This window comes from Panulirus ornatus, chromosome 32 (assembly GCF_036320965.1).
Source record: "Panulirus ornatus isolate Po-2019 chromosome 32, ASM3632096v1, whole genome shotgun sequence".
NCBI lineage: Eukaryota > Metazoa > Arthropoda > Malacostraca > Decapoda > Palinuridae > Panulirus > Panulirus ornatus.
Window position 1 is genome coordinate 6,642,251 of NC_092255.1, and position 22,904 is coordinate 6,665,154.

A 22,904-nucleotide genomic window follows, 5' to 3' on the forward strand; every position below is an offset into this window, starting at 1 on the left:
AAGTTTATACGATCGTTGTCTTCAAGTCTCTGCTATATTTGTTGGGGACGAGGCTAATTCTCTCGGAATATGATCCGAATACTTGACCCATTTAATGTTCATGACGTACGTCGGTGTTTTCAGTGTAGGGATATTCTTCATCTGTAACTAATCGTAGAGTCTTATTTGAACCCTCTGTAAATTCAGCATGAGGGATTTGGAGGTCGAGGAACGTTCATAAAGGTAAATAGGTTAAGACAGGGACACACAACCGCCCTTTCCTTGCACCCACTCCAGCCCCGTCCCTCTCATGCACACTGGGCTGTGCGACATCTGTTGGGCCGTCAAAGCACTTCCCTCGACTGCTTCGTTGATCAAGATTCCCTGGCAATCCTGACTCGTGCTGTGGCTCAGTTTTGGAGGGTGGTGCTTTGAGCCACTGTACATGTGTAGTTTGTGCCTCCAGTAAATTATTTTGTATAATTGTCCAAAGTATACGTAATATGACAATCTTTGAAAATATCCTAATGTTACCAGATTAATGCTTCGTTTCATTGTTTATAGTGTTTACTTACTGAAGAGGAACCCTGGATGTTTTGGTTCTGAGTGAAACAAAGCTCAAGGGTACAGGGGGAGAGTGGTTTGGGAATGTTTTGGGAGTAAAGTCAGGGGTTGGCGAGAGGACAAGAGCATAGGAAGGAGTAGCACTACTCCTGAAACAGGAGTTGTGGGAGTATGTGATAGAGTGTAAGAAAGTAAACTCGATTGATATGGGTAAAACTGAAAGTGGATGGAGAGAGTTGGGTGATTATTGGTGCATATGCACCTGGGCATGAGAAGAAAGATCGTGAGAGGCAAGTGTTTTGGGAGCAGCTGAATGAGTGTGTTAGTAGTTTTGATGCACGAAACCGGGTTATAGTGATGGGTGATTTGAATGCAAAGGTGAATAATGTGGCAGTTGAGGGAATAATTGGTATGCATGGGGTGTTCAGTGTTGCAGATGGAAATGAAGAGCTTGCAGATTTGTGTGCTGAAAAAGGACTGGTGATTGGGAATACCTGGTTTATAAAGAGAGATATACATAAGTATATGTATGTAAGTAGGAGAGATGGCCAGAGAGCATTATTGGATTACATGTTAATTGATAGGCGCGTGAAAGAGACTTTTAGATGTTAATGTGCTGAGAGGTGCAACTGGAGGGATGTCTGATCATTATCTTGTGGAGGCGTAGGTGAAGATCTGTAGAGGTTTTCAGAAAAGAAGAGAGAATGTTGGGGTGAAGAGAGTGGTGAGAGTAAGTGAGCTTGGGAAGGAGACTTGTGTGAGGAAGTACCAGGAGAGACTGAGTGCAGAATGGAAAAAGGCGAGAGCAAAGGACGTAAGGGGAGTAGGGGAGGAATGGGATGTATTTAGGGAAGCAGTGATGGCTTGCGCAAAAGATGCATGTTGCAGGAGAAGCATGGGAGGTGGGCAGATTATAAAGGGTAGTGAGTGGTGGGATAAAGAAGTAAGATAATTAGTGAAAGAGAAAAGAGAGGCATTTGGACGATTTTTGCAGGGAAATGGTGCAAATGAGTGGGAGATGTATAAAAGAAAGAGGAAGGAGGTCTTAAGAAAGGTGCAAGAGGTCAAAAAGAGGGCAAATGAGAGTTGGGGTGAGAGAGTATCATTAGATCTTAGGGAGAGTAAAAAGATGTTTTGGACGGAGGTAAATAAAGTGCGTGAGACAAGAGAACAAATGGGAATATGGGGTGAAGGGGGCTAATGGGGAGGTAATAACAGGTAGTGGTGATGTGAGAAGGAGATAAAGTGAGTATTTTGAAAGTTTGTCGAATGTGTTAGATGATAGAGTGGCAGATATAGGGTGTTTTGGTCAAGGTGGCGTGCGAAGTGAGAGGGTTAGGGAGAATGATTTGGCAAACAGAGAAGAGGTAGTAAAAGCTTTGCAGAAGATGAAAGCCGGCAAGGCAGCGGGTTTGGATGGTATTGTGGTGGAATTCATTGAATAAGGGGGTGACTGTGTTGTTGACTGGTTGGTGATGATATTTGATGTATGTATGACTCATGGTGAGGTGCCTGAGGATTTGCGGAATGCATGCATAGTGACATTGTACAAAGGCAAAGGGGATAAATGTGAGTGCTCAAATTAAAGAGATATAATTCTGTTGATTATTCCTAGGAAATTATATGGGAGGGTATTGATTGAGAGGGTGAAGACATGTACAGAGCATCAGATTGGGGCGGTTTCAGAGAGGATGTGTGGATCAGGTGTTTGCTTTGAGGAATGTACGTGAGAAATACTTAGAAAAGCAAATGGATTTGTATGTAGCATTTATGGATCTGGAGAAGGCATATGATAGAGTTGATAGAGATGCTCTGTGGAAGGTATTAAGAATATATGGTGTGGGAGGCAAGTTGTTAGAAGCAGTGAAAAGTTTTTATCGAGGATGTAAGGCATGTGTACGTGTAGGAAGAGAGGAAAGTGATTGGTTCTCAGTGAATGTAGGTTTGCGGCAGGGGTGTGTGATGTCTCCATGGTTGTTTAATTTGTTTATGGATGGGGTTGGTAGGGAGGTGAATGCAAGAGTTTTGGAAAGAGGGGCAAGTATGAAGTCTGTTGTGGATGAGAGAGCTTGGGAAGTGAGTCAGTTGTTGTTCGCTGATGATACAGCGCTGGTGGCTGATTCATGTAAGAAACTGCAGAAGCTGGTGACTGAGTTTGGTAAAGTGTGTGAAAGAAGAAAGTTAAGAGTAAATGTGAATAAGAGCAAGGTTATTAGGTACAGTAGGGTTGAGGGTCAAGTCAATTGGGAGGTAAGTTTGAATGGAGAAAAACTGGAGGAAGTAAAGTGTTTTAGATATCTGGGAGTGGATCTGGCAGCGGATGGAACCATGGAAGCGGAAGTGAATCATAGGGTGGGGAAAGGGGCGAAAATCCTGGGAGCCTTGAAGAATGTGTGGAAGTCGAGAACATTATCTCCGAAAGCCAAAATGGCTATGTTTGAAGGAATAGTTGTTCCAACAATGTTGTATGGTTGCGAGGCATGGGCTATGGATAGAGTTGTGCGCAGGAGGGTGGATGTGCTGGAAATGAGATGTTTGAGGACAATATGTGGTGTGAGGTGGTTTGATCGAGTAAGTAATGTAAGGGTAAGAGAGATGTGTGGAAATAAAAAGAGCGTGGTTGAGAGAGCAGAAGAGGGTGTTTTGAAATGCTTTGGGCACAAGGAGAAAATGAGTAAGGAAAGATTGACCAAGAGGATATATGTGTCGGAGGTGGAGGGAACGAGGAGAAGTGGGAGACCAAATTGGAGGTGGAAATATGGAGTGAAAAAGATTTTGAGTGATCGGGTCCTGTACATTCAGGAGGGTGAAAGGCGGGCAAGGAATAGAGTGAATTGGATCGATGTTGTATACCGGGGTCGACGTGCTGTCAATGGATTGAACCAGGGCATGTGAAGCGTCTGGGGTAAACCATGGAAAGTTGTGTGGGGCCTGGATGTGGAAAGGGAGCTGTGGTTTCGGGCATTATTGCATGACAGCTAGAGACTGAGTGTGAACGAATGGGGCCTTTGTTGTCTTTTCCTAGCGCTACCTCGCACACATGAGAGGGGAGGGGGATGTTATTCCATGTGTGGTGAGGTGGCGATGGGAATGAATAAAGGCAGACAGTGTGAATTGTGTGCATGTGTATATATGTATGTGTCTGTGTGTATATATATATGTGTACATTGAGATGTATGGGTATGTATATTTGCATGTGTGGACGTGTATGTATATACATGTGTATGGGGGTGGGTTGGGCCATTTCTTTCGTCTGTTTCCTTGCGCTACCTCGCAAACGCGGGAGACAGCGACAAAGCAAAATATATAAATGTTACAATAATCGTAAATGCACAACAAAGAACATATACCGCGTTTCATGGCTAGATGGACGTAAGTGAAGATGATCCAGCGCGATAGTTACCCATTGTTAGATTGTTAGTTGGTGTTCTCGCTAGGTTATTGGAGCGGTATAACTGAGAGAGGTGCACCGAAACACTATACATAATGCTTTATTGATCAAGGGATTTAAGGTGATATTGCGCAAGGGCAACGAGCTGCTGGAGGTCGAGTAAAACAAGGCAGGATTGGCAGAGGTCCTGTGATGCGGGTGATGATGCCAGATGAAGCAGGAGCAGATAGGAGAAGTGCATGGCTGCCGAGTCAACCCGGAGCTCCTGTAGGTGGTGGATGTGGCACACGTATCGCGGTTCCTGGAGTGTGCGGCGGTTGCCGATGGGTGCCCTGGGTTGCACAAGTGCCACGGGCGTGGCCGTAGGCCCCGTGTTACAGCTGGTGCTCGTGACGGGCGGAGGCGATGTCCCACGCGAGTCCTGTCTTAGATGGGCGTCAGAGATGAGGTACCGCAATGAAACCTGCCAGGAAGACGAAACGTCAGGAGTCGCGTTGGAACTTCTACTAATGTTGAGGGCGCCCAAAGGGCAGCTCATGTCAACATGGCCAAGGCTTTAGGTCCTAGAGTGGAACGCTTGTTGTCTGTCGCGAGTTAACTGCCTTAACTGCGGTGATATGCGGGTGTCTAAGAGGCGGCGAGGTCAGGTCTGGGAGAGGTAGCTGTTCTCAAAGGGAATTAGAGACGTTGAAACCGAAGGTCGCAAGCTCTGACCTCTGTCCGAGCTGTTGGATCGGGGTTGAGTTCGTAAGAGCGACACTTTTCATGGCAATAATCAAATCCTCTATACTCACAAGCGGCATCTCTTGACCTGCCACTGCCAAACATGGAGTATGGAGGTCACGGGGTATTACCACAGTGCGGCCGTACGTCATGCCACCAAACACATTTTTCTTAGGATTATTAGATCAGGTGAGGACACACACACTGTCACCTGCCGCCCACTCCAGGCGTCATCAGTAAGGTGACGCTTTGCGGAGCGACGGTAGGTCGGCTACAGGTTGCTCTCATGGTGAAGGGTCATGGAGGTTTGTTTTTGTTTTTCGTATACTTAACCGCGGTTTCCCGCGTCAGCGCGGTAGCGCAAGGAAACAGACGAAGAATGGTCCCAACACACACACACTATCTCTAAGATAGTTTTTGAATTAGTATGGTTTAAGTTGGTGCTACATGATCATTACTTCACTGTGAGATTGTTACCCGAGTGATTCTAGAATTGCAAGGGTTTTCTGACAACTGTAACAGGTGATCCGCAGATCACTACGCGATAATCAGCCCACGAACTACGTGGTTGACTCTGGTAGGAGGAGGAGAGGCGACAGCGGACGTACCAGCCAAGGCAGGTGGCAGGAGACGTTATGTTTTTGACCGCGTAGTGAACATTGATCCATCCTGTCTCACCCCACACCACACAGGGGGAAGATAGTGCAAATATGATTATGATATTCTACTTATAATTAAGATATCAGAACTGTTGATGGCTGGAAATTTGAAGAAGTGATACGTAGTTTTATTTGCAGGGGTTGTAGGTAAATCCCTCGCTTATCAAACTATAAGTAATACGTAATAAAACTTCGATGTGACAGCTGTGGTTGAACTCATTGAGTATTTTCTACATGAAATTCTATATATTCCGATATTTATCCCATTGCCAGTTGAAGGTCTCCCGTAGTAGGTTTGAGTTACTGTAACAGAATGACTGGTATGCTCAGCCATGGGAAATTCATTTACGGGTATTGCTATTTGTATTAGTTATTTTCATCTATGACCTTCATTTGTTACTATATACGAACCTGTATCCTATATAACATTTTTCTTTTTTTTTTCTTTTTTTTTTGCTTTGTCGCTGTCTTCCGCGTTTGCGAGGTAGCGCAAGGAAACAGACGAAAGAAATGGCCCAACCCACCCCCATACACATGTATATACATACGTCCACACACGCAAATATACATACCTACACAGCTTTCCATGGTTTACCCCAGACGCTTCACATGCCCTGATTCAATCCACAAACAGCACGTCAACTTCGGTATACCACATCGATCCAATTCACTCTATTCCTTGCCCTCCTTTCACCCTCCTGCATGTTCAGGCCCCGATCACACAAAATCTTTTTCACTCCATCTTTCCACCTCCAATTTGGTCTCCCTCTTCTCCTCGTTCCCTCCACCTCCGACATATATATCCTCTTGGTCAATCTTTCCTCACTCATTCTCTCCATGTGCCCAAACCATTTCAAAACACCCTCTTCTGCTCTCTCAACCACGCTCTTTTTATTTCCACACATCTCTCTAACCCTTACGTTACTCACTCGATCAAACCACCTCACACCACACATTGTCCTCAAACATCTCATTTCCAGCACATCCATCCTCCTGCGCACAACTCTATCCATAGCCCACGCCTCGCAACCATACAACATTGTTGGAACCACTATTCCTTCAAACATACCCATTTTTACTTTCCGAGATGATGTTCTCGACTTCCACACATTCTTTAAGGCTCCCAGAATTTTCGCCCCCTCCCCCACCCTATGATTCACTTCCGCTTCCATGGTTCCATCCGCTGCCAGATCCACTCCCAGATATCTAAAACACTTTACTTCCTCCAGTTTTTCTCCATTCAAACTTACCTCCCAATTGACTTGACCCTCAACCCTACTGTACCTAATAACCTTGCTGTTATTCACATTTACTCTTAACTTTCTTCTTTCACACACTTTACCAAACTCAGTCACCAGCTTCTGCAGTTTCTCACATGAATCAGCCACCAGCGCTGTATCATCAGCGAACAACAACTGTCTCACTTCCCAAGCTCTCTCATCCCCAACAGACTTCATACTTGCCCCTCTTTCCAAAACTCTTGCATTCACCTCCCTAACAACCCCATCCATATACAAATTAAACAACCATGGAGATGATCACACACCCCTGCCGCAATCCTACATTCACTGAGAACCAATCACTTTCCTCTCTTCCTACACGTACACATGCCTTACATTCTCGATAAAAACTTTTCACTGCTTCTAACAACTTGCCTCCCACACCATATATTCTTAATACCTTCCACAGAGCATCTCTATCAACTCTATCATATGCCTTCTCCAGATCCATAAATGCTACATACGAATCCATTTGCTTTTCTAAGTATTTCTCACATACATTCTTCAAAGCAAACACCTGATCCACACATCCTCTACCACTTCTGAAACCACACTGCTCTTCCCCAATCTGATGCTCTGTACATGCCTTCACCCTCTCAATCAATACCCTCCCATATAATTTACCAGGAATACTCAACAAACTTATACCTCTGTAATTTGAGCACTCACTCTTATCCCCTTTGCCTTTGTGCAATGGCACTATGCACGCATTCCGCCAATCCTCAGGCACCTCACCATGAGTCATACATACATTAAATAACCTTAACAACCAGTCAACAATACAGTCAACCCCTTTTTTAATAAATTCCAGTGCAATACCATCCAAACCTGCTGCCTTGCCGGCTTTCATCATCCGCAAAGCTTTTACTACCTCTTCTCTGTTTACCAAATCATTTTCCCAACCCTCTCACTTTGCACACCACCTCGACCAAAAAACCCTATATCTGCCACTCTATCATCAAACACATTCAACAAACCAAAATACTCACTCCATCTCCTTCTCACATCACCACTACTTGTTATCACCTCCCCATTTGCGCCCTTCACTGAAGTTCCCATTTGCTCCCTTGTCTTACGCACTTTATTTACCTCCTTCCAGAACATCTTTTTATTCTCCCTAAAATTTAATGATACTCTCTCACCCCAACTCTCATTTGCCCTCTTTTTCACCTCTTGCACCTTTCTCTTGACCTCCTGTCTCTTTCTTTTATACATCTCCCACTCAATTGCATTTTTTCCCTGCAAAAATCGTCCAAATGCCTCTCTCTTCTCTTTCACTAATAATCTTACTTCTTCATCCCACCACTCACTACCCTTTCTAATCAACCCACCTCCCACTCTTCTCATGCCACAAGCATCTTTTGCGCAATCCATCACTGATTCCCTAAATACATCCCATTCCTCCCCCACTCCCCTTACTTCCATTGTTCTCACCTTTTTCCATTCTATAACATATACACTGTAATTACAAGGCGAGCCAATGTACTAGCGGTGATTGCTAAACGAGGAAGGAATCTAATCATCAGTTAGAGGATTATAAACACAGTACCACTTACTAGCACCATCTTCCTATCTGGTGTGTGTGGGTGGTGGGACAGTACTGTGAAACAGTGTTTACCAGGCTGTCATACAGATAGCTTACGACCCCAACGCCTAACCTCCTTGCTTGTAAGTCTTGCTGTTGCCTCTCGTTCTATTATCCGAGACACCTATGTGGATTATGGGCTGACTGTCAACATATGCAACAACAGAACATCCCAGTGAACGCCAGAGAAACACTGATATGAGACTGTCAAACATGTCGGGTGTATATATCCTCGGAATGAAGGGGTGTGGTGTAGAGTGGGGCGAGGGAGGGAGGCGATAGTTCATTACTAGTTCCAGTTGACAGAATGCCCTTCCAGTGCTACCGTTACTGTGGTAATAACCTCACAATCCATAAAGTATTATGTAACACCAACTTATGCCATACTATCTTTATAATCAAAGGACCGGACCCTAAATGAAACACAATATATAAGCAAAATACGTCCATGATTAAGAAATTGGCATTGGGCAACTGCCACGCTGGCTCCTCTTATGTTGCATTCTTCTAGCCGTTAACGGCGGTAGGTGTTCTATTTCGTGCATTTACGATCATCGTTATAGAACTCTCAGTATCCGTAAGACTGCAAATCATCGCCATCATTTATCTAACGTCATCAGTGTATGGGGGATTTCGTAACGTCATTCACCATCCGCACACCTTTATTTACAAGGATGGTTAGAGGAGAGGAAGAAGAAAGAGGAGGGACAGGGGAAGGGATAGCTTGAAATTGAGAAGACTGAAGCGTATACATTTCTGATAACATGTGGGGAGGATATTTGAGAAGCGTGTCCTTTTTTTTATGTACCTTGTTTATATACCCCCAGCAGACTGGGGATGTGTATGTATTTCTGTTGTATCTTCTTTTTTTTCTAAGTTAAGCTAGACACTGTTCTGTGTGTACATAGATGAATGACCGGAGCCTTATTGAGTGCTTTGAGGCTTCGCGGGTGTTGTCCAGATCTCGGATTTGCCTAAGTTTATACCATCGTTGTCTTCAAGTCTCTGCCATATTTGTTGGGGACGAGGCTAGTTCTTTCGGAATATGATCCGAATACTTGAACCTTTTGTTGTTCATGACGTACGACGGTGTTTTCAGTGTAGGAATAGTCTTCATCTGTAACTAATCGTAGAGTCTTATTTGAATCCTCAGTAAATTCAGCATGAGGGATTTGGAGGTCGAGGAACGTTCGTAAAGGTAAATAGGTTAAGACAGGGACAAACAACCTTCCTCTCCTTGCACCCACTCCAACCCCGTCCCTCTCATGCACACTGGGCTGTGCGACATCTGTTGGGCCGTCAAAGCACTTCCCTCGACTGCTTCGTTGATCAAGAATCTCTGGCAATCTGACTCGTGATGTGGCTCACTTTTGGAGGGTGGTGCTTTGCGCCACTGTACATGTGTAGTTTGTGCCTCAAATAAATCATTTTGTATAATTGTCCAAAGTATACGTAACATGGACTGATTCTTTGAATATATCCTAGTGTTACCAGATTAATGCTTCGTTTCATCGTCTATAGTGTTTACTTACTGAAGAGGAACCTGGATGTTTTAGCTTTGAGTGAAACAAAGCTCAAGGGTAAAGGGGAAGAGTGGCTTGGGAATGTTTTGGGAGTAAAGTTAGGGGTTGGTGAGAGAACAAGAGCAAGGGAAGGAGTAACACTGCTCCTGAAACAGGAGTGGTGGGAGTATGTGATAGAGTGTAAGAAAGTAAACTCAAGATTGATACGTGTAAAACTGTAAGTGTATGGAGAGAGTTGGGTGATTATTGGTGCATATGCATCTAGGCATGAGAAGAAAGATCATGAGAGGCAAGTGTTTTGGGAGCAGCTGAGTGAGTGTGTTCGGTTTTGATGCACGAGACCGGGTTATAGTGATGGGTGATTTGAATGCAAGGGTGAATAATGTAGTAGTTGAGGGAATAATTGATGTACATGGGGTGTTCAGTGTTGTAGATGGAAATGAAGAGCTTGCAGATTTGTGTGCTGAAAAGGGACTGGTGATTGGGAATACCTGGTTTATAAAAAGAGATGTACATAAGCATACGTATGTAAGTACGAAAGATGGCCAGAGAGCGTTATTGGATTACATGTTAATTGATAGGGGCATGAAAGAGAGACTTTTAGATGTTAATGTGCTGAGAGGTGCAACTGGAGGGATGTCTGATCATTATCTTGGGGAGGCGAAGGTGAAGATCTGTAGAGGTTTTCAGAAAAGAAGAGAGAATGTTGGGGTGAAGAGAGTGGTGAGAGTAAGTGAGCTTGGGAAGGAGACTAGTGTGAAGAAGTACTAGGAGAGACTGAGTGCAGAATTGAAAAAGGCGAGAGCAAAGGATGTAAGGGGAGTGGGGGAGGAATGGAATGTATTTAGGGAAGCAGTGATGGCTTGCGCAAAAGATGCTTGTTGCCAGAGAAGCATGGAAGGTAGGCAGATTTTAAAGGGTAGTGAGTGGTGCGATAAAGAAGTAAGATTATTAGTGAAAGAGAAGAGAGTGGCATTTGGACGATTTTTGCAGGGAAATAATGCAAATGACTGGGAGATGTATAAAAGAAAGAGGAAGGTCAAAAGAAAGGTGCAAGAGGTCAAAAAGAGGGCAAATGAGAGTTGGGGTGAGAGAGTATCATTAAATCTTAGGGAGAATAACAAGATGTGTTGGAAGGAGATAAATAAAGTGCGTAAGACAAGAGAACAAATAGGAATATCGGTGAAGGGGGCTAACGGGGAGCTAATAACAAGTAGTGGTGATGTGAGAAGGAGTGAAGTGAGTATTTTGTAGGTTTGTCAAATGAGTTAGATGATAGAGTGGCAGATATAGGGTGTTTTGGTCGAGGTGGTGTGCGAAGTGAGAGGGTTAGGGTTAATGATTTGGTAAACAGAGAAGAGGTAGTAAAAGCTTTGCGAAAGATAAAAGCCGGCAAGGCAGCAGGTTTGGATGGTATTGCAGTGGAATTCATTAAAAACGGGGGCGACTGTGTTGTTGTCTGGTTGGTGATGATATTTGATGTATGTATGACTCATGGTGAGGTGCCTGAGGACTGGCGGAATGCTTGCATAGTGACACTGTACAAAGGCAAAGGGGATAAATGTGAGTGCTCATATTACAGAGATATAAGTCTGTTGATTATTCCTAGGAAATTTTATGGGAGGGTATTGATTGAGAAGGTCAAGGCATGTACAGAGCATCAGATTGGGGAAGGGCAGTGTGGTTTCAGAAGTGGTAGAGGATGTGTGGATCAGGTCCTTGCTTTGAAGAATGTATGTGAGAAATACTTAGAAAAGCAAATGGATTTGTACGTAGCATCTATGGATCTGGAGAAGGCATATCATAGAGTTGATAGAGATGTTCTGTGGAAGGTATCAAGAATATATGGTGTGAGAGGTAAGTTGCTAGAAGCAGTGAAAAGCTATTATCGAGGATGAAAGGCATGTGTTCGAGTAGGAAGAAAGGAAAGTGATTGGTTCTCGGTGAATGTCGGTTTGCGGCAGGGGTGCGTGATGTCTCCATGGTTGTTTAATTTGTTTATGGATGGGGTTGTTAGGGAGCTGAATGCAAAAGTTTTGGAGAAAGGGGCAAGTATGCGGTCTGTTGTGGATGAGAGGGCTTGGAAAGTGAGTCAGTTGTTGTTCGCTGATGATACAGCGCTGTTGGCTGATTCGGATGAGAAACTGCAGAAGCTGGTGTTTGAGTTTGGTAAAATGTGTGGAAGAAGAGAGCTGAGAGTAAATGTGAATAAGAGCAAGGTTATTAGGTACAGTAGGGTTGAGGGACAAATCAACTGGGAGGTAAGTTTGAATGGAAAAAAACTGGAAGAAGAGAAGTGTTTTAGATATCTGGGAGTGGATTTAGCAGCGGATGAAACAATGGAAGCAGAAGTGAGTCACAGGGTAGGGGAGCAGGCGAAAGTTCTGGGAGCGTTGAAAAATGTGTGGAAGGCGAGAACATTATCTCGGAAAGCAAAAATGGGTATGTTTGAAGGAATAGTGCTTCCAACAATGTTATATGGTTGAGAGGCGTGTGTTATAGATAGAGTTGTGCGGAGGAGTGTAGATGTGCTGGAAATGAGATATTTGAGGAGAATATGTGGTGTTAGGTGGTTTGATCGAGTAAGTAATGAAAGGGTAAGAGAGATGTGTGGTAATAAAAAGAATGTGGTTGAGAGAGCAGAAGAGGATTGAACCAGGGCATGTGAAGCGTCTGAGGTAAACCATGGAGAGTTTTGTGGAGCCTGGGTGTTCAAAGGGAGCTGTGGTTTCAGTGCATTACACATGACAGCTAGAGACTGAGTGTGAACGAATGTGGCCTTTGTTGTCTTTTCCTAGGGCTACCTACCGCACATGCGGGGGGAGGGGGTTGTCATATCATGTGTGGCGGGGTGGCAACCGGAATGAATTAAGGCAGCAAGTATGAATAATGTACATGTGTATATATGTATATGTCTGTGTATGTATACATATATATACGTTGAAATGTATAGGTATGTATATGTGCGTGTGTGGACGTGTATGTATATTGTATATACATGTGTATGTGGGTGGGTTGGACCATCCTTCCGTCTGTTTCCTTGCGTTACCTCGCTAGTGTGGGAGACAGCGACAAAGTATAATGAAAGAAAAAAATATCATATATATGAGTGTGTGTGTACAAACACACGAGTATAGTGTCTATGAACATGCACTTTTCATTAGGATTCGAACCCGGACCTTTTCTGTAGTAGCTGGGAACGCTAGCCGCCTGGCTATGCTCGACCTTGATAAGAAGGGGACTATTCAAGTAACTGAATAGTCATTTTCCTATAGCGTTCCCGTCTACCGCGCAAAAGGTCCAGGTTCGAATCTTTGCTATTGGAGGGCATTGTGATCATATATATATACAAATATATACAGATAATGTATATACAAATATATACAAATATATACTGATAATGTATATACAAATATATACAGATAATGTACATACAAATATATACAAATAATGTCTGGAGTTTCGACTACATCTTCATCACAGTGCATCGTTTGCTTTTTGGCTACTTTTCTTGAACCAATTCTCCCTATTTCTTTATATTCCCTCTGTGTTTGATTGTACTTCTTCGCTGTAAAGTTCACAAAACCCATCACTACAATGCTATAGTTCCTGGCTACTGAAATTGATTTCCCATTTTCTGTTACCACTGAAACAAGTCTTCTTTGTTCTTTGTTGTTTCCATGATTATATCTTTTTGAATCTCGTTTTATCTTCAGTCTTTTGAAACATTCATTTGCCACATAGACTTGAGCACAGCATGGTCATGTATGATGTTTTAAGTACCTAGGCTATTCTGTGTGAAGACAAAGCCTAGTAGTGATCAATGCTTCATATCTTCGTGTATTTCATGACATCCTGGTGTGTCTCTATGACTCGGTCATCATAAAATCCAAAATCCTCCAGTCTGTCTCTCTATAACTGAAATTCCCATCAGTACTTTACGATCTCTGTGAACTGTTTCTTTAAGTTTTCGTGTACGAACAGGATTGATCCTCTATTGTTACCATTTTATATTTACTCTGGATCGTTGTAATTCTTTGGAGGATTATATTAACACCATTACACACTTCTTCCCTACAGTTACGCTTCTCATTACATATTGTTTACATGCATCGCCATCCTCTATTTCCAGAAAGTTGAGTCTCGCTTATCAGGAAGGCTTATCATCTTCCTTATATGTCTTCTTTTTTTCCCTTCTTGCTATGTGTATACCACCATGAACATGACAAGTGATATCTCATTAATAAGGCTTATTTCCATAAATCCAACAGTATCTGGTGCGTTTTCCTTCAATACGATCCCCAAAGTCCAGTTCTTTGCCACTGCTAAGAATCCATCAGTATTTGTGTCACATTCCTCTCAGTCGGACATTACCAGCGGTTAATATTACTGACGTTCTTGCTGTACTGGCGGGGCTGCTCTGTTGTCTTGCCTTATTTCGTTTCTCCAGTTTTCTGCCTTCCAACTCTTTAATTTGTTTTTCTCCTTTTTTCCCCACGGTCTCTCAAACTCGATGAATACCTCGAAGAATTTACCCTTTTTCAAACCTCTCAGCCTGAGTGAGTACATCCTGGCTATGTAGATGATTCCAAATCATATGTAACCATAATTGGTCTTGTGCCATGACTGTAACCACCCATTTTTTTCTTTCTTTTTTCTCAGAAATTGCGTCTGGCAATTCTGTAACCTCTAGTAATCTTCTTTTCGTATTTATTCCTTGTGTTATTTTCCAGTCCAAAAATATGTGATTTACGTGTGTCAGCTTCTTGCTTTATTAACCTTTTTGATTTATGTGCCACCCACTTTTCAGCTACATCCCCTGACCTCTGTTGCGAGTGGTCGTGTTTCCATAAGTTCACCGTTGTGCCCAAGACTTTCTCATTTAAGAAAAAGGTAAGTATCTTCTTTCTTTGTTTTGGAGATTGTACGTATTTAGAAATTAGGAGGAACAGTGAGGTATTGGTGAAAGTTAATGGTAGCATGGTTTTGTGAAAAGTCTTGCGGACTTTGTCACTGTAAAAACAGTTAATATACAGGAGTGTGAACCAATGATGACCAACGAGGAAGATTTTGGAAATACGTTGGTGGTCGTGGAGACGGTTAAAACACAAATTTACCTTCCAGTCCACTTGGAAGACTTGTCGACTAGTAGAAGTTCAGGAAAAGGGAGGTTCCAACTTAGAATAGGTGTAGTTTACTGGATCAGGACCAGGAGTTTTGTATAGAGGGAGATGAGAAAGAAATTTTTGCTCTTCTGGTGCAAAATTGAAAAATATTTTCGGGAAAATTGACATTGTCTTAAACACTCCTGAGGATATGATGTTTGTTGACCAGTCGGGAACAAATGAAAGAGTCAATGGAAGATCAAAGGAAATCTTAGGCAAGTATAAGAATCTGATCCGTAAGTTCAAAGAAACCAGTGGGATGTTATTGCCCAGATATGACTGAAATCTCTGTACCCTCAGATGGGGATAGATAATAAAACTGAGATTATAAGGATGAGGAAAACGTCTTTTATATAGATTCATGGTACCAGTTGATCTAGATCGAATCCTCTTTGCTAAGGATAGATTCCATTTGAATGGAATAGGGAAAACCTGCCTAGGGGGAGTTCGACAGAACATTAGGCTCTATTTTTTCGATAGACGTAAACTAGTTAGGTTCTCGGAACATAGGAGAATTAAAGGAAGGGGTTCAAGATAAGAGGAAACATGGGAGGATGGGTAAACCAGAAGTGAGAGACCTGACCCTGAAAAGGAACGAAGAAGGGAGGAAACACTGTAGAACACAACCCCGGGGAACAGTGGGATGTGTCAGCTGACGACGCAGTTTGGGAACGAGGCAGGTCGGGGAAATGGCACAGTGGCGCAGCTTGACATCATTTCCCAGGTAAAGGCTGGGAAGCAAGGCAGGTATGAAGCAGTTAAGACAGGTCAGATCAATGTTTTGGACCAAGTTTACCTTGATGGGCTTCTCACAGCCATTTCAGCACAAACATGTACCATCGGAAAAAGTCTTACTCGTGTGCTGGGAAAAAAAATGATTTACACAGTATACGTAACAAATTTTCGGAATCGGAGACAACTGTATTTATTATAGTTATAGTATACTTTGTCGCTGTCTCCCGCGTGAGCGAGATAGCGCAAGGAAAAAGACGAAAAAATGGCCCAACCCACCCACATACACATGTATATACATACACGTCCACACACGAACATATACAAACCTAAACATCTCAACGTATACATATATATACACACACAGATATGTACATATGTGAACATGTACATAATTCATATTGTCTGCCCTTATTCATTCCCATCGCCACCGCGCCACACATGAAATGACAACACCCTTCCCCCGCATGTGCGCGAGGTAGCGCTAGGAAAAGACAACAAAGGCCACATTCGTTCACCCTCAGTCTCTAGGTGTCATGTATAATGCACCGAAACCACAGCTCCCTTTCCACATCCAGGCCCCATAGAACTTTCCATGGTTTACTCCAGACGCTTCACATGCCCTGGTTCAATCCATTGACAGCACGTCGACCCCGATATACCACATCGTTCCAGTTCACTCTATTCCTTGCACGCCTTTCACCCTCCTGCATGTTCAGGCCCCGACCACTCACAATCTTTTTCACTCCGTCTTTCCACCTCCAATTTGGTCTCCCACTTCTTCTCGTTCCCTCCACCTCTGACACATATATCCTCTTTGTCAATCTTTCCTCACTCATTCTCTGCACGTGACCAAACTATTTCAGTACACCCTCTTCTGCTCTCTCAACCACACTCTTTTTATTACCACACATCTCTCTTACCCTATTATTACTTACTCGATCAAACCACCTCACACCACATATTGTCCTCAAACATCTCATTTCCAGCACATCCACCCTCCTGCGCACAACTCTAGCTATAGCCCACGCCTCGCAACCATATAACATTGTTGGAACCACTATTCCTTCAAACATACCCATTTTTGCTTTCCAAGATAACGTTCTCGACTTCCACACATTTTTCAATGCCCCCAGAACTTTCGCCTCTACCCCACCCTATGATTCACTTCCACTTCCAAGGTTCCATCCGCTGCCAAATCCACTCCCAGATATCTAAAACACTTCACTTCCTCCAGTTTTTCTCTATTCAAACTTACCCCCCAATTGACTTGTCCCTCAACCCTACTATACCTAATAACCTTTCTTCTTTCACACACTTTACCAAACTCAGTCACCAGCTTCTGTAGTTTCTCACCCGAATCAGCCACCAGCGATATTTCATCAGCAAACAACAACTTACTCACTTCCCAAGTTCTCTCATCCACAACAGACTGCATACTTGCCCCTCTTTCCACAATTCATGCATTCACCTCCCTAACAACCCCATCCATAAACAGATTAAGCAACCATGGGGACATCACGCACCCCTGCCGCAAACCTACATTCACTGAGAACCAATCACTTCTTTCCTACTCGTGCACATTCCTTACATCCTCGATAAAAACTTTTCACTGCTTCTAACAACTTGCCTCCCACACCATATATTCTTAATACCTTCCACAAAGCATCTCTATCAACTCTACCATATGCTTTCTCCAGATCCATAAATGCTACATACAGATGCAGTTGCTTTTCTTAGTATTTCCCACATACATTTTTCAAAGCAAACACCTGATCCATACATCCTCTACCACTTCTGAAACCACACTGCTCTTCCCCAATCTGATGCTCTGTACATGCCTTCACCCTCTCAATCAATACCCTCTCATCAAATTTCCCAGGAATACACAACAAACTTATACCTCTGTAATTTGAGCACTCACTCTTATCCCCTTTGCCTTTGTACAATGGCGCTATGCAAGCATTCCCCCAATCTTCAGGCACTTTACCATGATCCATACTACATTAAATAACCTAGCCAACCAGTCAACAATACAGTCAACCCCTTTTTTATTAAATTCCACTTCAATACCATCCAAACCCGCTGCCTTGCCGGCTTTCATCTTTCGCAAAGCTTTCGCTACCTCTTCTCTGTTTACCAAATCATTCTCCCTAACCCTCTCACCTTGCACGCCATCTCGACCAAAACACCCTATATCTGCCACTCTATCATGAAACACATTCAACAAACATTCAAAATACTCACTCCATCTCCTTCTCACTTCACCACTACTTGTTATCACCGCGCCATTAGCCCCCTTCATTGATGTTCTCATTTGTTCCCGTCTTACGCACTTTATTTACCTTCATCCAAAAATCTTTATATTCTGCCTGAGATTTAATGATACTCTCTCACCCCAACTCTCATTTGCTCTCTTTTTCACCTCTTGCACCTTTCTCTTGACCTCCTGCCTCTTTCTTTAATACATCTCCCACTCATTTGCATTATTTTCCTGCAAAAATCGTCCAAATGCCTCTCTCTTCTCTTTCACTTATAATCATACTTCTTCATCCCACCAATCGCAACCCTTTCTAATCTGCCCACCTGCCACGCTTCTCATGCCAGAAGCATCTTTTGCGCAAGCCATCACTGCTTCCCTAAATACATCCCATTCCTCCCCCACTCCCCTTACCACCTTTGCTCTCACCTTTTTCCATTCTGTACCCAGTCTCTCCTGGTACTTCCTCACACAAGTCTCCTTCCCAAGCTCACTCACTCTCACCACTCTCTTCACCCCAACATTCTCTCTTCTTTTCTGAAAACCTCTACAAATCTTCACTTTAGCCTCCACAAGATAATGATCAGACATCCCTCCAGTTGCACCTCTCAGCACATTAGCATCCAAAAGTCTCTCTTTCGCGCGCCTATCAATTAACACGTAATCCAATAACACTCTCTGACCATCTCTCCTATATACATACGTATACTTATGTATATCTCGCTTTTTAAACCAGGTATTCCCAATCACCAGTCCTTTTTCAGCACATAAATCTACAAGCTCTTCACCATTTCCATTTACAACACTGAACACCCCATGTACACCAATTATTCCCTCAACTACTGCATTACTCACCGTTGCATTCAAATCATGCATCACCATAATCCGGTCTCGTGCATCAAAACAACTAACACACTCACTCAGCTGCTCCCAAAACACTTGCCTCTCATGATCTTTCTTCTCATGCCCAAGTGCATATGCACCAATATTCACCCATCTCTCTCCATACACTTTCAGTTTTACCCATATCAATCTAGAGTTTACTTTCTTACACTCTATCACATACTTCCACCACTCCTGTTTCAGGAGTAGTGCTACTCCTTCCCTTGCTCTTGTCCTCTCACTAACACCAGACTTTACTCCCAAGACATTCCCAAACCACTCTTCCCCTTTACCCTTGAGCTTCGTTTCACTCAGAGCCAAAACATCCAGGTTCCTTTCCTCAAACATACTACCTATCTCTCCTTTTTTCTCATCTTGGTTACATTCACACACATTTAGACACCCCAATCTAAGCCTTCGAGGAGGACGAGCACTCCCCGCGTGACTCCTTCTTCTGTTTCCCCTTTTAGAAAGTTAAAAGAGACAACTGTATTAGAAGGAATTTATAAATCTGGTATTTCGGAATTTTGTTTCGTACGAAAATAGCAATAAGATTAATTGATTAGCTCCGGTACAGACACTAGAAGTAGACGGAAGATAGAAGGAATTAACAATGAACAAGATTCGATCGTATTGGGTGATTTTGATACATCTTTGCTAATGGGAAGAATCCCTTCTTGAGGCGCGGGCTTTACCTAAATTTGCTTGGTAGTGCCCTTATACAAGTAGTCGAGAAATCTACTTGTGATGAGAACATATTAGATTTAGTTCTAGCTCCAAATGATGGTCTCTTTAAGAATGTTGAAGGTGAAGACAAGCTTAGTACCAGTGATCACCGTCGAATTTTTGCTTTTTCATTTTTCTTATAAACTTTCAAAAATGCCTGTAATACTAATCAACATATGAGATGCGAAAAAAAATCCAGATTTAAGACTTGCAAATTATCAAGATTTTCGCATTGCTCTTGGCAGGCAAACTTGGAATGATGATATTAATGAAAACGTTATGGACCTAGTTAACTAGGGTGGACTTCAGTAAAACGTTCGAAGCAGAGGAGCAAATTATGTAGATGTATGTAAAGAAACTACGAGATTTGTACGTCAACGTCAGTATGAAGTATACATTGCTGAAAGATAATGATTCCTAAATAGTTTTATGGATATGGAAGAAGTCAGAGAGTCGTTGCCCAGTCAATTGGTCCATTAATAACGGACAATATGACTTTTTCAAGACAATAGAGACATGGCAATTTCTTTTTTAGTATTTACAGTTAAGCTATTGGTGTTCTGAATCCAGTTCCATTGCAGTATATTTACATCATTATCAAAGATATAGTATCAGCACTGAATGGAATAAAAGTAGATAGAACAGCAGGTCCAGCAGATACGTATTATACAAAAACGGTGAGAGGCGAAAAAGTGAGATAGTTAAACCCTTGACAGCTCTTTTTCAATAAGTCACTTGCTACGGAAACTGCTCCAGAGAAATGGAATTTGGCCAATGTAAAGCTTATTATGAAAAAAAAAGTAATAAATCGCTGTCCAAAATTATGGTCCATTTAGCTGAACGAATTGCAAATAAGATCGTAAACCATTTAGTGGACCGCTGCTTAATAAAAGATTTTTGACATGGTTTCCACGAAATCATTCGTCTAAAAGAATTCTTTAACTTTAATCATAAAATCACTAGGAATGACGAAAGTAAAACAGTTCATGTCATCTATTTAGATTTTCGAAGAGCATTCGCTAAAGTTCCATTGGTTAATATGAACTTGACCGACTGGCCTTAAACAAAGTAGTTAATGGTCAAGCCACAGAATGATTAGACGTAACAAGTGGTGTGCCACAAGAATAATTCGTAAAGACTGTCTCTCTTTCTCATCTATATCAATGACATTCATAATGGGTTGCATTGTAAGATATTCACACTTGCAGTAGGGTAACGAATCTACAACAGAAAATGAACGTCTACAACATCAAACGAACATAGACAAACCGAGCTCGCAGGTGGCAAGTGAATCTAGTATCGTAAGGTGCAAAGTTTTTACAGAATGAATTTTCTTGAATTCCAAAAGGTAATTGAGAAAGAATTTGGGCGTGATAATCTCTATTGATCGAAAGCCAAGTAAACAGTGCACAGAAACAGTGAAAAGGGCGAATGCAATTCTTGGATTCATAGATTCCTCGGTCTGATTATTGTGTTCACTTTTGGTCACCTTTTTTTTTTTTTTTTTTTGCTTTGTCGCTGTCTCCCGCGTTTGCGAGGTAGCGCAAGGAAACAGACGAAAGAAATGGCCCAACCCACCCCCATACACATGTATATACATACGTCCACACACGCAAATATACATACCTACACAGCTTTCCATGGTTTACCCCAGACGCTTCACATGCCCTGATTCAATCCACTGACAGCACGTCAACCCCGGTATACCACATCGCTCCAATTCACTCTATTCCTTGCCCTCCTTTCACCCTCCTGCATGTTCAGGCCCCGATCACACAAAATCTTTTTCACTCCATCTTTCCACCTCCAGTTTGGTCTCCCTCTTCTCCTCGTTCCCTCCACCTCCGACACATATATCCTCTTGGTCAATCTTTCCTCACTCATTCTCTCCATGTGCCCAAACCATTTCAAAACACCCTCTTCTGCTCTCTCAACCACGCTCTTTTTATTTCCACACATCTCTCTTACCCTTACGTTACTTACTCGATCAAACCACCTCACACCACACATTGTCCTCAAACATCTCATTTCCAGCACATCCATCCTCCTGCGCACCACTCTATCCATAGCCCACGCCTCGCAACCATATAACATTGTTGGAACCACTATTCCTTCAAACATACCCATTTTTGCTTTCCGAGATAATGTTCTCGACTTCCACACATTCTTCAAGGCTCCCAGAATTTTCGCCCCCTCCCCCACCCTATGATCCACTTCCGCTTCCATGGTTCCATCCGCTGCCAGATCCACTCCCAGATATCTAAAACACTTCACTTCCTCCGGTTTTTCTCCATTCAAACTCACCTCCCAATTGACTTGACCCTCAACCCTACTGTACCTAATAACCTTGCTCTTATTCACATTTACTCTTAACTTTCTTCTTTCACACACTTTACCAAACTCAGTCACCAGCTTCTGCAGTTTCTCACATGAATCAGCCACCAGCGCTGTATCATCAGCGAACAACAACTGACTCACTTCCCAAGCTCTCTCATCCCCAACAGACTTCATACTTGCCCCTCTTTCCAAAACTCTTGCATTCACCTCCCTAACAACCCCATCCATAAACAAATTAAACAACCATGGAGACATCACACACCCCTGCCGCAAACCTACATTCACTGAGAACCAATCACTTTCCTCTCTTCCTACACGTACACATGCCTTACATCCTCGATAAAAACTTTTCACTGTTTCTAACAACTTGCCTTACTTCAAAAAAAAGAAAAAAGAAAAAAGGTAGAATGGAAAGTACAGAGGCGAATTACCAATCCTATGAGACCAAACTAAACGACTTGAATATATTCATCTTAGAAAAAAAGAAGAATGAGGGATGATCGAATACAGGCATTCAAAATCACCAGAGGATTAGATAGTGTTGATCTAACTAGTTCCTTAGAATAGATTCGGCTAATTTCTCTTGTAGTAATGGCTACGATCTCGTAGGCAAATATTTTCTTTACCTCGAATCAGGCGAGACAAGTTTTCTTCAACAGAATTCTTATCGTATGAAGTAATTTACCAATTAGAGTAGTTGAAAGTAGTACCATACATCCTTATGAGAATAATCCTAATGGATATTTCACTTTAGATATACGATTGACAGTATTTGTGCTTCCTTATTTAAATGAAAATTATTCATATGTTCCTCTACCATTTGTGATTATAGTCCTAAGAACTAGTACAGTCAGAGTTGATATTCTAATGATGTATCAGTCACGGACCCCTTCACACATCCCCTCTCCCGATTCCTTCCAATTACTAGTACATATATAGGCCTGGGGAGCTGCAGACGACCCGCATCTTGAAAATGTGTGTGTGTGTGTGTGTGTGTGTGTGTGTGTGTGTGTGTTAATAGCTCTAATCATGTATCTCATCACCTAATCGCACCCTAACACTTGTTAACATCTCTTTACGGCTCGACCCTAAGTTGTT

At 42.6% G+C, this 22,904-nt stretch overlaps 1 long non-coding RNA gene across 1 annotated transcript in view; it reads left to right on the plus strand.

The window, feature by feature from the left end:
• The first annotated feature begins 14,459 nt into the window (after nucleotides 1-14,459).
• Nucleotides 14,460-22,904, plus strand: part of LOC139759024 (uncharacterized) — a 30,101-nt gene continuing 21,656 nt past the window's right edge. The window contains exon 1 of the long non-coding RNA XR_011714976.1: nucleotides 14,460-14,597. This is a non-coding gene — a long non-coding RNA (uncharacterized lncRNA). The remainder of the gene's footprint in view (nucleotides 14,598-22,904) is intronic.